This window comes from Syngnathoides biaculeatus, chromosome 12, assembly GCF_019802595.1.
Source record: "Syngnathoides biaculeatus isolate LvHL_M chromosome 12, ASM1980259v1, whole genome shotgun sequence".
NCBI classification, from domain to species: Eukaryota; Metazoa; Chordata; class Actinopteri; order Syngnathiformes; family Syngnathidae; genus Syngnathoides; species Syngnathoides biaculeatus.
The window spans coordinates 2,634,419-2,652,362 of NC_084651.1; the positions used below are offsets into that span (position 1 = coordinate 2,634,419).

Here is a 17,944-nt window from a genome sequence, read left to right on the forward strand (position 1 = left end):
CAAACCGTCAACAGGCAGGAGGCGGGGTACATCCTGAACTGGTTGCCAGACAATCGCAGGGCACATCGAGACAAACAACCACACAACCGTACTCACACCTTGGGGCAATTTAGAGGGTCCAAAAAACGTTGCATGTTTTTGGGATGTGGGAGGAAACCGGAGCGCCCACCCGGAAAAAAACAACGCAGGGATGGGGAGAAGATGCAAACTCCGCACAGGCGGGTACGGGATCGAACCCGGGTCCTCAGAACTGTGAGGCCAACGCTTTACCAGCTGAAAATATTGTATAATAAAAATAAAAAAAAATAGTAGTACCATAGCATTTACCAAATATCATACAAATGAGTTTGAATTATCATATAATTCCAAAGACATTTGCATTGCATCTTGAAGATCCTTTTTCAATTTGGTCTACTTTTTACTTAACTTTAATGCGCAATACATCCATCCATTTTCTGTGCTGCTTATCCTCACGAGGGTCGCGAGGAGTGCCGGAGCCTATCCCAGCTGTCAACGGGCAGGAGGCGGAATACACCCTGAACTGGTCGCCAGCCAATCGCAGGGCACATAGAGACAAACAACCAATCACACTCACGGTCATCACACCTTGGGGCAATTTAGAGTGTCCAATTAATGTTGCATGTTTTTGGGATGTGGGAGGAAACCGGAGTGCCTACCCGGAGAAAACCCACGCAGGCACGGGGAGAACATGAAAACGACACACAGGCCGATCTGGGATCGAACCCGGGTCCTCAGAACTGTGAGGCCAACCCTTTCCAGCTGACCCACCATGCCGCCTCGGCAAGATTTTTCACCCAAAAAAAAAAAAATAATAATAATAATGTCCCAAGTGTAAAATAAAAAAAATAAATAAATTGTGCCATACAAATCATGCAAGTTACTGAAAGTTGTCACATTATTTGTTTGAACTACGACCAAATCAAAGAGACTCCTGCTCACTTGGCAATGGCGTAAAAAAAATTAAAAAAATGAAAACTAAAAATAAACATCATTTGAGGACATATGCTAAAGTTTCACATGCATTGCAAGTATAATAAATCCGCCGCAGCGTATGTGGCACCTTTGGCCCACTTAAAGATAAATCAATGATTGATGACAACTTTGCTCCGGCAAGTCAGGATTTCGGGCCTGGAAACGCAAGCGTCAATAATCCTCGCCGGCCCCTTCGAGTGATGTTTTTTTTGGCCTGAGGTAAGACCGCGGCCAGATCCTTCCTCCTCCTCGAGCACGTCCAAACGGTGTCATCTCTCCACCGTTGACACAGCAAATAAACAGAAAAAGGGGCAACTTTATCTCTCACTTCCTTCTACATTGTCTCCTTGACGCGTTTCACAGGCAATAATAGAGCAGATGTATTTTCCGGCTAACAAGCCCAAGGGCCACGGAATGAAGGTTAAGTGCATGTAGTAATACTCACAAAAAAAAAAAAAAAAAAAAAAAGGGGCAACTTAACACCTCAGGAGAGGACGAGATGGAATGTTTTTCCTCCCGGGCTTTGGCCCCTTTGGACCTTGCTTGAAAGGGCAAAAAAAAGGTACACGTTAAATTTTCTAGAAACATGTTTATGGGAGTAAATATGTGCCACACCAGGATTTGAATTAAAAATCCAGCTGAAAATTTCATGTTGTAAAATTCCACCGATCCATCCGTTTTCTTTGCCGCTTATCCTCACGAGGGTCGCGGGGAGTGCTGGAGCCTGTCCCAGCTGTCAATGGGCAGGAGGCGGGGTACACCCTGAACCAGTTGCCAGCAGGTCGCAGGGCACATCGAGACAGACAATTGGACTCACAATCACACCTATGGGCAATTTACAGTGTCCAATGAATGTTGCATGTTTTTGGGATGTGGGAGGAAAGCAGAGTGCCCACCCAGAGAAAACCCACGCAGGCGCGGGGAGAACGTGCAAACTCCACACAGGGGGTGCCGGGATCGAACCCGGGTCCTCACAACTGTGAGGCTAACACTTTACCAGCTAATCCACCATTCTGCCCCTATTAGTATTAGGAATGTGGAAAAGATATCATTACAATATTATGAAGGTCTGTACCTCCTATTCCATATGCATGTGTCAATGTACATTTTAAACCTTCCATGTTGCATGTTTTTGGGATGTGGGAGGAAAAAGGTGTTTAATTGCTTGTAGGTTCCACAAGATCACAACAAAGGAAGGCTTTTCTATTTGACGAGGCTTTGGAAAAACAAAAAAAAAAAGATGAATTTGCAATTATCATTATTGCTAAACTATGCATACGCGAGGTTCTGCTGTAAATGTTCAGAACCGCTGATTAAAATCTTTCATCGGGGGGGGGGGGGGGGGGGGGGGCAAAGTGCAATTTCTACTCTCGGCCATGATCAAATACAGAACACCCCGAAGAAATGACTGCAGTTCTCGCATGGGGGATTTCAACTAGTTAAAGAGTGAGAAAGGAGGCAAAAGCAGCCTCCGGAGCTCGTGTCACACGCTGCAGTATTCACCAACATCTAATTGCTGGCCATTGTCTTCATTTGACTTTTAACCCGTCTCATAAATTATGCCCCAGGATACTTGAACCGACACCGCCGAGCCAGGTTTCGTCTCAAAGGACGCCGTGGGGATTTCCAGCTTCCCAGAATAGTTGCACGTCTTGCTAACGCGTCCGAGAATTCCCGACGTTGCTTTAAAGAGAGCGACCGACCTCGCGATGACACCGAGTGATCGTCTTCACTTGTCGGGGTTTTGCTGTTCTATCTGTGGATCCAAACGTCCATCCGTTCGTTTTTTTTTTTAGCCGCTTATCCTCACAGGGGTCGCGGGGAGTGCTGGAGTCTATCCCAACTGTCAGCGTGCAGGAGGCGGGGTACACCCTGAACTGGTCGCCAGCCAATCGCAGGGCACGTGGAGACAAACAGCCGCACTCACAATCACACCTTGGGGCAATTTAGAGTGTCCGATTCATGTTGCATGTTTTTGGGATGTTGGAGGAAACTGTAGCGCCCACCCGGAGAAAAGCCACGCAGGCACGGGGAGAACATGCAAACTCCGCACAGGCGGGTCCGGGATTGAACCCGGGACCTCAGAACTGTGAGGCCAACGCTTTCCAGCTGATCCACAGTTCCACCGATCCAAACCTTGACCGGAGTAAAATGCCCGCGACCCGACGACACCAACAATTATAATTCATCTTGAGAACTGAATTCCAATTTTCTATTGGCGCTGCGTAGGAGCCAACGCCCCTAGTGTCGGGACGTGGTAACGCGCCCTTTAATTCATTATTCTTGCTTGTAAAATGTCGCAGCTTCTGATTGGCCGCCTGTTTTAATAATTGCATAATGTCCGCATATGAGATTTGAGTGTGAGATGCTGCGTTTGTGAGTTAGTTGCTTCCAGGTGACTCCCAAATCGTCCCAAGTTCACATACTGTGTAAGTCAACGATCTCAAATTTAATTTTTATGAGTGTTTGGAATTACTGTTATGAAAACAAAAAAATGCGGTTTTGTGTTTGCACAACACGAAATTCAAAATTCATATGGCTTGTGGGGATGTGCCAAAGCTTTGGATGTTAACTTTACACACCCCGCAAAAAAAGATGTTTTGACAGACTGAGTTATTGGGACTCATAATTCAAAAAGGACTCGTAATGTTGTGTGTATTCATCCGACACACACACACACACACACACACACACACACACCACACACACACACACACACACACTCTCGATGAAGGAATTCCTGCATATGTTTAGGCAGATTCGATTTGTATTAGTTTGTTTTTTATGCATTTATTCCTTTTCTTCACTGCTTATAATATTAATATAAATATCATAATATTTAGACCAATTAAGTAAAATTTGATAACATCTCTCACGGCACAGTGGTTGGGAATTGTCTTCATCTAAAACTCCGAGAAAATTTTTTTATCTCACACACTCTGCAACCGAACAAATGAACTAACGTGAATGCAATTTCATCTCATTTTGTAATTGAAAAATATAATGACATTAATCGATTTAATGGATGAGGAAATAAACTTGAGTTATTATCATTATTGTAAGCGGAATATGAGAGGGCTGAATTGATGAGTAACTTCCGACTTCCGTCGCGCTGCGCTTCCAATTTGAGTTTTTTTGCCTCTAGGGGGCAGCAGAGGTCCGCACCAGGAATCGTGAGGCAAAGCACACCAGTCGGGAACAAAAGGGACGAAATTCAACTGACAACTTGGCTGCAATTAGGATCAAAAGGCCTCTTGTTGATGAGCTCCATAGTGGTAAAATGAAATTTGATGAGAAAAAACACAAATGTACAATCTTCCCATCAGTTAATCTTCCAAGTGATAATGTAAAGCGGATTGTTACTGGGCGGGCTCGTCGGTCAGTGTTCTTTGGTGAAGACGGTGGGAGAAGTGGCATTATGATGAAAGAAAATGAGAGATGAAAATGTCTGGAGATATGGGGATGATCTATGTTTTCGGATGGGGGTGGGAGCTAAAATCGCGGCCTGTGGGGGGAGAGTTTGGCCCACATGAAAGTGGCAACGTTCCGTTGTTCCCCTTCGGCTGTCGGCACTTTTTAATGTCAACTTGCTCACGGCTCGGCTGTAACTTCATCATCACGAAAAACGGAGCTCGTGTTGAATTGATCCCGTTTCCCGTTAACCCACCGCTATTCGACCAATCAGGAGGGCGCGTTCACCGTTTAAGATCCAATACAAAAGAAAGTTTTACACTTGTTTTGGACTTTCCCTTTGGATTAGTTTTACCAATCGAACGGAAGGTAATAGGAAGTGTAATAAATCAAAATATGTAATATCACCACTGTTAATAGCTTATCTGCTTCGGGTGCAACAACAGAGGATTCATTTGAATTCTGTGAAACATTGATTCTATTGTTATGGGGCTCCCCCTTGTGGAAGGTAAAAGAAACGCTGAATTAAATGACAGCGGCGTCATAAAAAAAAATACAGCACAGTACATTTAAGTACAGTTCATTTCCATCAAATTGAAGTACAATATATTTGCATTTAACTGATTTTAATATTTTTTTTTTAAATTTCCAACATTTTAGTTAGATTTAACTTTTTAGTACAACATATTTGTAGATATTTTTTTTAGCGCTATTTGTTTTCAAACATTTATTTGAGTAAAAAAAAAATGTGCAAAACATTTCATTTAAGTCATCATCAATTAAATATGTATTATTTTTTATATATTCAGGTGCAAATTTCAAACTGTGTGATGTTACAGTGGCTTGCAATTCTGTTATTAAAAAAAAAAAAAAAAAAAAAAAAGTAGTGTTGTCCATTAAGGTGCAACCTGAAAACATCTTCAAATGTTCAAAATCACAAATGTGTTGCAGGTTTAAATGAATCTTTTTTAAAAACAGCATAGATATGGATGGATATTGGAAGCATTATTATAATTCCCCCCCCCCCCAACTTGCCCCAAACAGCCATCTTTAGCCTTTACAAAGCAGCATAATTGAACGGAGCCGCGATCTTTCCTCGCCTGTAGTTATTTGAGGACGCCCGGGCCGGTGACACAACCAAAATTGAAACGCACCCCTCCCTCCCGAACGCCCCCCCCCCCCCCCCCCCCCCACAACTCGTGTTCTCATTCCGGCGAAAGGTCAGAAATTCAATCAGGGGCCGCCGCGGCGATCGCAACATACGATACGCATTGGAACGGACTACTAGTGTTAACTCTCGTTAAATTCCTGGGCCGCCTGTGGTCATTTTCGGCTTTCTCTCCGGTTAGCCATTAATCCCGGCAACACGTTCTTTTATTCCTGACTCATTGTTTATGTCATCCGGAAGGAGACGGACACTGACGAATAACTACATTTATGGGTTATTACGCTATGGCTGTATGTAGAATTATATGCACGTAATCCTTCTGTATTGCGATTTTTTGGGGGGACTTTTTAGGGAACCAACTAGAGCCGCTATATTATAAATTACAATCGATCGCTCATATTATTCGTTATTATTATTCTCTTAAAAATAACTAATTACCCTGTTAATATTAAGACTAGCTATCCTGAAAAAGAAAAAAAAAACATCCATTTTTTTTTTTTACTTGCAAAATTTCAATTTTCTTTTGGAATTAGCCCAACAACATTCTTTTTTTTCTTTTTCCTCAATTAATAACAATAATTCCAGCACCTCATTACATACGAAACACAAACTCGACAACGACCACTACATAGAAACACAAAATCGGAGTCCAAATCTAAGTAAGGAGGGGACTTTGAAATTTTATCAATTAAAAAAACAAAAAAAAAAACTATCCTTGGATCCCAAGTAATGTTTTATCAGAATGCAATTTGGCAAAACATTGCAATCATTTCTAATAAGTTACCTTGTGTTTCACTTTCATCCTCTCGTCCACTTTCCTTTTGGTTGCCATCGGAGTGGAGGCCGCGATGTTTCACGTTCAGGAACGCCCTGTGCACATGGAATAATAAAAATGAGTAAATCTGAAATGTGTGCAGCGAGCGTACAAGCAGGAGAAGTGTTGGTGGTTGGTGGGGGTCTGGTCGCGAGGGGGAGAACTGGAGGAAGTGAAGTTGTGTCGAAATAAACGGCCTCATCAATGCGCTGCCACGGACCTCGTTGGACGCCACCGACGGGCGGCGGCAATATGAATCACGGACAAAGAAGCTTTTCAAAGGCGGGTTCCGCGTATCGGCAGCCGTCAAGACCCCACAGAAAAGGGGCATCGGTGACGATGGACGTTCCAAGTCGACTGTTGCTTTTCAACTTTTCCTGTTCTTTTCTAATCGGCAGTTTCACCCAAAACGAGCGTTGTACGTCGCGTGTAAACAGAAAGTACCGTAATTCCCGGACGACGGGTCGCACCGGATTCTAATCCTCCCCGAGTACATTTGTAAAGGAAATACCATTTGGTATATACATACGCCGCAGCTGTATGAAAGCCGCAAGAGCCGACTTTGAAACACGAGATATTTACAAAGAATGACGGTACACAGAAAGAGTTCAACGCTAACGCTAACGCTAGCACCGCACTAGTGCTAAGGTTAACAGGGCCGGTTAAAATAAAACTTACCGGTAAATATCACCGAGACCCACCAGTAACACAGCAGCAACACGCTAGCAAAGCGCTAACGCTAGCGCAGCGCTAACGCTAGCGCAGCGCGAACAGAGCCGGTAAGAGCGTGTGAAAAAAGTCGCGGCTTGTAGGTCAGAAATTACGGTAAGTCAGTGGGGTCGTTGGGGGTCAAAATTACCGAAACAACACGTGTGACCCTGTAGCTCAGTGGTTAGAGCACTGGTTTGGTAAACCAGGGGTTGTGGGTTTGTATCCCACTGGGGCCTCCACTCCCCGAGAAGGGTTGCGTCAGGAAGGGCATCGGGCGTAAAAATTGTGCCAAACATATATATATATATATATATAGATAGATAGATAACACGCTGTGGCGACCCCGAAAGGGACAAGCCGAAAGAAACACACACACTGCTAATGCAAAGCTACGCTAAAACCACAGGCTAGTTTAGATTTGGAATTATCCAAGGAGGCCTTTTGAAGGCCTTCCGCTGGGTAAATACCGAAAGCTAGTAGAAATATAGTCTATGTTTGCGCTTGGCCGAACAGATTCGATTATTAGGAAGTGGGGGGTGAGCATCTCAACTTCGGCGTAGATAATTAGCTATGAATTTATCGTATCATTTTTTTAAACAGTACATACTTAAATATGGTGACCAGTACGCCAGTTAAACACACATAATCAACAAATTGCTCATCAATACTTGAGCCCAAGGCCAGTTAAAAGTTTTGACATTTCAAGATGTAACGACAAATAATCGACGCCTTTAATCGTTATCTGCATGGGTGTGATGCATCATGGGATATATTGCTTTCCCAGTGATCGTCATTGAGCACTACTTTCAAGATGCATTGTGGGATAAAAAAAAAAAAAAAGTCCCCCTGGAACAAAAGGTTTTTATTTAATATGCAAACAAATTGATGAAATTCACTTGTGACAAGAACTTTCTTGACTTGATTCTTGTCAAATTAAAACTTTTTTACCATCTTATTTGTGGGAAAATTATTTTTTTCTCTAAAATAATGAATTTGTCACGGTAACTCTGATGAAAAGCAACATTTTAATATGCAGTACTACACACGCGATCTTAATTGATGTTTGGATCACGAGGGGATCCTTCAATTTTTGTTCTAAACAACAAAATAAATTCAACAAAATAAATTCCTCCAACATTTAAAGAAGCCGCACAAGTCAGCGTCAGCGGCCATAAAATGTAAATCATATTCGCTAACAAGAACGATAAACAGTACAATTAGCCGAATCACCGTAGCTCCGCGTGCTAGTCAAGGATAAATCATTGAGAACGCAATTTAAAAAAAAAAAACAAAGGACAACGAGCGGTAACAAAAAGGAGTGAATTGTGGTTGTTGAGCACAAGGTCGAGTCGCTATTTTTCTTGCGTGTTGTTCGGCGAGCGAGGGGAATGGGGGGGGGGGGGGGGGTTTTGTGCGATGCGGTATTTACATCAAGCCTCATTACAGATTTACTACTTGCTGGCTGCGGCGCGTTCATGAGGTCAACATGGTGGAAAAGAGGCGCTAACGCGGCGCTGCCAACGACCCGGTGACAGACAAGACAAACACGAGCCGCCCCCTCGCATAACGGCCGCGTTGTCGTTTTGTTGGGCGAGAAATGCTTAATTAGTAACTCATTTTTCACGTGAAAGTAACATTTAACATTCTTAACGTGATATATATATACCTGTGAGAACCGTTGTATTCTGCGTTTGTACGCTACGTGTTGCTGCTAGCAACTAGCAGTTGTTCGAAGGTTTCTAATTCCAGTCTGTCATCCATGCTAATCTGTGCTAGCCCACCTTGATTCACATTACGTTAGCATTAAGCTAGTTTTTATTTTCTCAGATGAAATTAATTCTGGCGGTTGAGACAAAGTACGCCAGCGTGTACTGATACTCGCGGTGGTAGCCACTACGCCCCCACGCCCGCAGGCCAGTACTCGCTGATAGAGGCGCAGAACGAGCTCCGTAATAGCGAGGCAGCGCGCCCAAAACCATCAATAGCAGCGCGCCGCGCTCTGGGCTCCCGTGGCCGGCAGCGCAAAGTTGCGGCGTGTGAAGGGTAATGGGACATCCGGCGCCGGGAGACGGCAGGCGCCACAGCGGTCACACGCCGGTGCCGGAAAGAAAGATGAAGTAATCTCGGGGAAACAAGTAGACACAGTCCACTTCCAATCTGGCCCCAAACAAGATTAAAGTGACATTATTCTACGGGAGCGCGGCAAGAGTATTAATCTTGCGCCGTCGCGGAGGCGGAGGGCCAGACAAAACAACGGATCCGGCCGACCGCTACGGAACGAACGGTCGCACATTTTTTTTTTAAATTTTGTCACTGCTGGAGTTAACAAGTGCAATCATCTCTTGGTGGAAAAAGCTCGGGAAAGGCCACGTGGGGTCGTTTTTAAAACTTGCTTGTGTGGGAAAAAAAAAGAAAAAGGAAAGCATTGTGAGATCTGAATTATAAATTTTACCACGAGGTACACACGGAGCCGCTTATCGGAAGTGATCCAATTGTTACATTTTCAGCTCATCTTTTTACTTTTGCTTAAAAATCCCAAAATGTTGTTTTAAATAAATCAGAAACATTTCAAGATAAGTGCTGAAAACGTGTCAAGACTGAGAAAAATCTTAATCAATTGTGGAAATATAGGATGAAACAGTTTTTCACGATTGAAATTTTCCGGCTCTTTTTTCAGTTTTTTTGCGAGGGGGGGGGGGGGGTTCGTGTCCAAAATGTGGCCCAGTGATGCACTTTGGAGTTTGGCACGAGTTCGTTTGTTCCTTCCCCATTATAGAAAAACTTCACGTTCGCAGCAACAGTTATTCGGTGCAATTGTGACGCGCAGTTACAATAGCTAGCTAGCTAGCTAAATGTGCCTATTATCCGAAAATACATCTTTCTTCCGGATAGTCAACCGGAACGAGCGGCTTAGAGCGCCTCGTTGTCGAAGACGATAAAGGGAGACTGAAGACCATGAACTCTGGGTTGACGTTACCGCTTTAGAGTGCCTCGTTGTTGGAGTGTAAAAAAAAGCCCTTGCCCGGTTAGCAGCATTTTTCTAGTTTTCTAGTTGGCACTGTTGGTATTTGATCGACAGTGGGGGCGTGTTTTCAGTCCATCCAGGAGACATATGCTGTCCTTCCCCCTTTTTGGGCATGTTGTAATTGTGAAGAGAAATAAAATTAAGGGTCCGGGGAGAACTGCTCCAGAGCGTGGTGGACAATTGTGGGGTGCAGTTCTCTTCCGTTCTCCTTGCATAAAAGCAAACTGGTAGTGAGTGTCTCGTCCTTATTTTAATTTTATTTTATTGATTGAACCCGACGTTGTCGAAGACGATAAAGGTTAGACAGAAGACTTTAATTTCCGGCTTGACGTTACCGTTTTAGAGCGCCAATAAGCGCCACATTTGCTGCGAGGTAGACTATAAACTCCCGCTTGACGTTACCGGTTTCGAGTGCCTCGTTGTTGCGGTGTGGAAAATCCCTTGCAGGGTTAGCAGCATTTTTCCAGTTTTTCCATTTTTCCAGTTGGCAGTGTTGACTTCTACTTTTACCAGGATATCTTGACTTCTACTTCAGTACTCAGAGCGAGAACTTTAACGTGATCTTTTGCAAGTATCACAGGCAAGAACCGGATCTGGAATCTGCACGACTGCACGTGTAGTGTACGTCAACATATCCAATAAGCGCCGCATTTGGTGAGAGGTAGACTATAAACTCCCGCTTGACGTTACCGCTTTCGAGCACCTCGTTGTTGCGGTGTGGAAAATCCCTTGCAGGGTTAGCAGCATTTTTCCAGTTTTTCCATTTTCCCAGTTGGCAGTGTTGGCTTCTACTTTTACCAGGATATCTTGACTTCTATTTCACTACTCAGAGCGAGAACTTTCACGTGATCTTTTGCAAGTATCGCAGGCAAGAACCGGATCTGGAATCTGCACGACTGCACGTGTAGTGTACGTCAACATATCCAATAAGCGCCGCATTTGGTGAGAGGTAGACTATAAACTCCCGCTTGACGTTACCGCTTTCGAGCGCCTCGTTGTTGCGGTGTGGAAAATCCCTTGCAGGGTTAGCAGCATTTTTCCAGTTTTTCCATTTTCCCAGTTGGCAGTGTTGGCTTCTACTTTTACCAGGATATCTTGACTTCTATTTCACTACTCAGAGCGAGAACTTTCACGTGATCTTTTGCAAGTATCGCAGGCAAGAACCGGATCTGGAATCTGCACGACTGGACGTGTTGTGTACGTCAACATATCCAATAAGCGCCGCATTTGGTGAGAGGTAGACTATAAACTCCCGCTTGACGTTACCGCTTTCGAGCGCCTCGTTGTTGCGGTGTGGAAAATCCCTTGCAGGGTTAGCAGCATTTTTCCAGTTTTTCCATTTTCCCAGTTGGCAGTGTTGGCTTCTACTTTTACCAGGATATCTTGACTTCTATTTCACTACTCAGAGCGAGAACTTTCACGTGATCTTTTGCAAGTATCGCAGGCAAGAACCGGATCTGGAAACTGCACGACTGCACGTGTAGTGTACGTCAACATATCCAACAAGCGCCGCATCCGCCGGCTGTTCGGGCGCTTGTCGGACGAGCCGGGGAGGGATCGCGCTCCCGTACCCTGTGGTCCGACTCACCGGGACCCCCACACCCCCCGTCCTCCCCAGCATGGGTGCTGGGAGAGGTAGCTTAACAAAACGTAAAGGGCTTCAACTGAGCAGCGGCACACAAACTGTTTTCTCTCCACAAAGGGCTTCGGGTCCAACCAATGTCATAAGCCTTTAATGAGATCGCTGATCTGGACTAAAGAATAAAAAGCTTCCCCTGTCCAGACACTGGCAATGAGTACAAAAAAAAAAAAGAAGGAAGGGGGGGCCGGGGGGCTCGGGGGGAGTGTTGCCGACATGACAATGCTGCTCAATTAATTGGTGGGGGGGAAGCCAAAATCCAATTAATGTGTATCAAGCTGGCAGTTTTGCATGATGATGGCTCATTAGGAGACCAAGCCGAGGCCGCGGGAGTCAAAGGACGGAGGGGGCTTAAACCCCACTCATTAAAGCTCGCCCCCCCCCCCCCCCCCCTCAGCGGGATCGGCTCATTTATGCAACAGGTCGGAGGCGAAAAAAAGTCAACGGCGTGGGCGGAGTCGCCGCTGAGAGGACCAACTTTACGCTTTTTAGATTGTTTTTTTGTGTGTGTGTGTTTTGAGCCAAAATTGAAATCAAGATACCGCTGTATTGATATAGATTTTAAATGAAGTATATTCAAAATATGCGCTGTACTTACAATCGCATTAAAGTCCATTTTCGCTAGAGTTAAAATGTAATTAATGTGTAAAACGCTTCTTTTTTTTCGGGTGGGGTCGAATTAGACCGTTTTGATAACTCGGCACTAGGGGGGGGGGGGGGGTTTGGTGGGGGAATTGCAAAATACTTTCCCCTCTAATTAACTTATATCATACTCATACTGACAAAAAAAAAAAAAAAGCATTTCTAACAGTATAATCAAGACTGAACGCAGTATTTTGGTGTTCTTTTTTGCTCGTGTAGCCTTTTACTCCACCGGTGTCAAAGTCAAGGCCCGGGGGCCAGATCCGGCCCGCCACGTGATTTTGTGTGGCCCGCGAAGCCAAATCCAGAGTACCAATTTCAATTATTCTTGCAAAAATGTGTACAAAAATTTCAAATTGTCACGCATCGTAAATGATAAGTTTGAGATATTACAAGCATTTTTGTGCTACCGACCACAAATAGTTGAAAAACACAAACTCGAGTTCCGATTCCAAAATTTTATCATAAATTGATGATGTAAATACGATGAGGCGATGAAATTCTTTGTATTGTTTCACGGTCATAACGGCCCTCCGAGGGAAAACAGAACCGCAACGTGGCCCGGGAGAAAAATGGGTCTGACGCCGCTGTTTTGCTCACAGTGACATCCATCCTTGTTATCGCCAAGGCAACCCACTGTACGCCTCATTAAGAGTTTGCTAATATTTCAACAGGCAACACAACAAAATACATAACAAAAAAAAAAAGGATTAATTAGCTAACAGTAACATTTGAAAAGAAAATAGACTTAACTGCCTGAGTCTGTTTTTTTTTTTTTCCTCAGAAGAGTTTTTGTGCCAAAAATGAAAGCATATTTCTGGCTAAAAAGCATTCCCGAAAATGTATTCCTGTGTGTAAACGTCGGAATGTGAGTTTAATAATTTTTAATCATTTGTGTATTGATACACATCATGTGACGGTGGATCGTTTGCGTTTGATAATTTAACTATGTAACATGGCTTTATGATCGTGTACATGCTAAAAACATGGCGTTGATTTTTTTTTTTAAAGGTGATTTTTCGCCGTCCGCAATTACAAACCGTCTTGAGAGGGAGGTCATTCATTTGCCAGACATAAATGTAAATTATTATTTAGTGAAGTCGAGCCGCAAAGCCTTTGCACTTTGCTACTTCCCACCGCAAATGCGGCGCCCGTCGGATCGGATGACGCGCACCGCGATTCTGCTGGTGGCGTTCGAAACCCTCGAAAGATCTCGCTTGACGGTCGTTCAGCGAGTACCAAAGACTAACGTGGCCTTTTGTTAACCGTTAACCCGAAGCGTCCATTCGGAGGTCGGATTGGAGCCGCGACGCTTAAATATTAGCAAACTCTTAATGAAGTGTCCAGTCGGGCGACGAGGATGGATGGATGGATGTCACTCGGAAGGCTATCGTGGCTCGCTACGTGTTAGCATCAAGCTAGTGGACTTTGTAGCACGGTTCTGCGGTTTGACCAATGACGTAGAATAAAAACGAGAACCCCTTTCACGTGGTAATTTGACTTTTAACTTCCGGTCAGGGCAAAACATTGCTTTGGGGACTACATTTCACGTCAAAGTGGACATCCTTTGATATCTTTACAATTGTACATTGTGAAACATAACTTTGGAATATGTTGGGTTTTTGGTGTCAATATGGTTCATTCTTGTTGCGCTGTCAGCTGTCAAAAATCGTGAGGGCGGTCGCAAAGAAGTCACTTTTCACCAGTTTAACCGTCATAATTAATTATTATAATTATCCATCCATCAATTTTCTTTGCCGCTTATCCTCACGGGGAGCGCTGGAGCCTGTCCCAGCTGTCCACGGGCAGGAGGCGGGGTACACCCTGAACTCGTCTCCAGCCAATCGCAAGGCACATCGAGACAAACAGCCGCGCTCACGATCACACCTAGGGGCAATTTATTTGTCCAATTAATGTTGCGGCGGCACGGTAAAGCGTTGGCCTCACAGCTCAGAGGTCCCGGGTTCAATCCCGGACCCGCCTGTGTGGCGTTTGCGTGTGTGGGTTTTCTCCGGGTGGGCACTCCGATTTCCTCCCACATCCCAAAAACATGCAATATTAATTGGACACTCTAAATTGCCCATTGTTTACTGTCTCCATGTGCCCTGCGATTGGCTGGCGACCAGTTCAGGGTGGAGCCCGCCTCCTGCTCGCTGACAGCTGGGATAGACTCCAGCACTCCCTGCGACCCCTGTGAGGATAAGCAGCTAAGAAAATGAATGGATGGACGTTTGGATCCAAAGATAGAACAGCAAAACCCCGACAAGTGAAAACGATCCCTCGGTGTCGTCACGAGGACGGTCGTTCTCATTAAAGCAACGTCGGAAACTCTTGGACGCGCACTTTTCTCGAAAGCTGGAAATCCCCACGCGGCTGTTTGTCTCGTTGTGCCCTGCGATTGGCTGGCGACCAGTTCAGGGTGTACCCCGCCTCCTGCCCGTAAACAGCTGGGATAGGCTCCAGCGCTCCCCGCGACCCTCGTGAGGATAAGCGGCTATGAAAATGGATGAATTAATGTTGCACGTTTTTGTTTCGTAGAAACAAAAAAATCAGCATTTGGTGACACGTGGACACCATACACACTGTCAAGCTGTTTTTTTGTTGTTGTTTTGAAATGATAAAATCTCTCAATTTTTTCGTCTGTTCAGCTGCCTTCAATGCTTTTTTTTTTTTTTTTTCAGGTCAAGGCGATTTGAAGCTTTCCCTGCCGCCCGCGCACCGACGCCTCGTTTTTTTTTTTTTACCCAAACAGCCGTTAAGTGGTAATTGCGAGCCAAGACGTCTCATCGTGACGCAGAAGAAGAAATGCGGCGAGGTGGAAACCAACCGCCGCGTCGACCACACCGGATCGCGCGCGGCGAATCATTCATTTGTAATATCGAACGCGATCCCAATAAATGACGCGGCAATGTGTGCCGAATGCTAACTTGTTGCGCGACGGGCTAGCCGGAGGACGCGCGTTATCGATCCCGCGCGACGCCGCGACAATTATTTTATGTAACGGCCACAACTGCGCCGCGTCCAAAAAGGATAGTTACAGCTCTCTTGGGGGGGGGGGGGGGGGGGGGTGGCGGGGACAACCCCCCCCCCCCAAGGAGACACTTCATCAGCTACTCTTTTTACAGGCCGGGCTGGAAATAAAACATCGCCTTAAATCAATACGGCTGCGAGGAGGGGAGGGTGGAGGTCGGAGGTCACGCCGGGTCAAAGCCGATTGGTTGACGGAGGCCGATAGCCTTAATTGATAGGTTGAGGGTTCGAGGGGACGCGCGCGTGAAAACAGACAACAATAAAGGCTCCTGTAATTTATGTAAAAGCGGCCATCGCGTCGGGGAAAAGCGAGACGTCTTTCGACGGCGTCGGCGCTTAATCGGGCGGAACTTCATTAATTCGGCGTAATTAATTGAACAGGCTGTTGTTGAATTTCGCTACCTTTCTACTTTTCTGCTCGGACGGCCATGTTTCACCGTTATTGTTGTCCCATCCCTTCGAGGCTTCGCGAGTTAATCTGCGGGACCCCCGGCGGCTGTCACATGCTAATAATCACGCAACTAATTGACTTTGTTGGCCCACTTATCAGCCGCCTCAGCGGGCGGCGCAGAGCCTCCGCCATGTTTGTTTACGGCAAGGTGAGCCTCCATCTCCTCCCAACGCAACTTTTAAAAGACATGCCCGTGATTCTTAACTTGCCTTTTTTTATTGTCAAATTGGAGCATCGGATGTTTTTGTTTTCAAATTCCTAGCATTGAATTTTATTTTTGTTTTTCCCAAAGTGAAACATTCATAGTTAACAGGTACATAAAAATACCCAAAATTGCATTTCGATTAAAATATCTCAAATGATTTTCCCTTTTTAAAATGAACAGGAAAACACTGTGCCATTAATCCATTTCGAATGGATGCACAACAATAATTTTTGTCATATGTTTAGATTGATAAAAATAGCTGAACATTTTAGCCCATAAAAACATAGTAATAACCTTACATGATAAAATACATCTGTCTCCATGTGCTGCTGCTCCATTTCTTCAAATATCCGATATAACATTGCTACATAGATGCAATATGTTATGGAATTTTGGAGCATCAGACGCTTTTGTTTTCAAATTCCTAGCATTGAATTTTATTTATTTTCATTTTTTTCATTACTACTTTTCAAAGTGACAGTTAACAGGTCCATAAAAATAGTCCAAAACTGCATTTCGTCTTTCTTATTAAAATATCTGAAATCATACCTTTTTAAAAAAAAAAAAAATGCACGGTAACACACTATGCCATCAATCCACTTAGAATGGATGCACAACAATATCTTTGTTATATATTCAGAATGCTAAAAAATAGCTCTATTTAATATTTTAGTTCATGAAAACATAGTAATAACTTAACACGATAAAATACATGGCTGAGTACTCTTACACTGTCTGTCTCCATGTGCTGCTGCTCCATTTGTTCAAATATCCGTTCCTTCAACAGTGATAACATTGCTACATAGATGCAATATGTTAGGCTGTCTATGGCATTTTATTTTGGGCAGATGCTACGTAGTTATGTGTAGTTTTTTGGATTTGGTGTCAGTAACAAATTCCGACCGTCTACAAGTTTGGCTAATGGGTTCGGGGGGGGGCGGCAGCGGTGAGGTCGAGACACGAACAGAAGAACACTCGCTATCCTTTCTCACTGTTGCGCTTGTTGTCACTTCCCCTTTAACGCACGTACAGACACACACACACACACACACACACTCGTGTACACAATGGATTTTCCCGTTTTTGCAGGGTATTTCCCAGTTAATTAACAGATTAGTGGTGTGCGGCAGCTCTGAAGTTCGAAGGTCAAGACTAAAGCATCTAACTGGGGGGATAATCAGTGGCAGGTGGGCCAACACTTCTCCTACGCCCCCCCCACAAACACACACTCCCCTGACTTGTGGCAAAATAAGCCCCTGCGCCGCCATCTTGAAGCCCCCACCGCGTGTGGCCTGGAAGCGCTTGACTCGGGTCACTTTGAAAGCGGCTGAAACCGAGCACCGATATTGAGGAGGATACCCAAAAGAAAGAAGAAGAAGAAGAAGAAGAAGAAGGCGGGACTGCTTTGAATTTGTTCGCCTCCGCTTTGCTAAAGTGACCCCGAGGATCCTTTTAAGCACATTTCCATTTCGCGCATACAGCTATAAAATACAATAAACGCTTCGAAGGGAAATAAGGACGTGAATTTCTGTGGTCCACCCCCCCCCCCCCCCAACCAATCCCACCGCCCTCCCCATCCTCCATTCACGCCTCCCATGGTCCATTCCAGGTTCTGCTCGCTGGAGACGGCCCATTGTGGACTCGTGAATGGGAGAATTAGGGAGTGTCTCTCCTCCTATTAATTAGGAGCGGGCGAGCGGTCGGCCTTTCCGCTCCCCTGCGAGTCGCCCTTCATTATTATTTCCTCGCATTCTTTCGCCGGAGTTCGCCCCCGTTTCTCCGCGCTCACATCAAAGAGCGGGCGACAAAGACGCGGCGCCGAGAGAGGAAACTTCGTGTGCGTCCGTTTGCGCGC

At 44.9% G+C, this 17,944-nt stretch overlaps 1 protein-coding gene across 2 annotated transcripts in view; it reads right to left on the bottom strand.

Moving 5' to 3' along the window:
* Positions 1-17,944, bottom strand: part of cdhr1a (cadherin-related family member 1a) — a 287,197-nt gene that overhangs the window by 38,857 nt on the left and 230,396 nt on the right. For both annotated transcript variants that reach the window (XM_061836296.1, XM_061836294.1), the window contains one exon: positions 6,357-6,442. The gene's annotated coding sequence lies outside the window, so the exon portion shown is untranslated. The remainder of the gene's footprint in view (positions 1-6,356; positions 6,443-17,944) is intronic.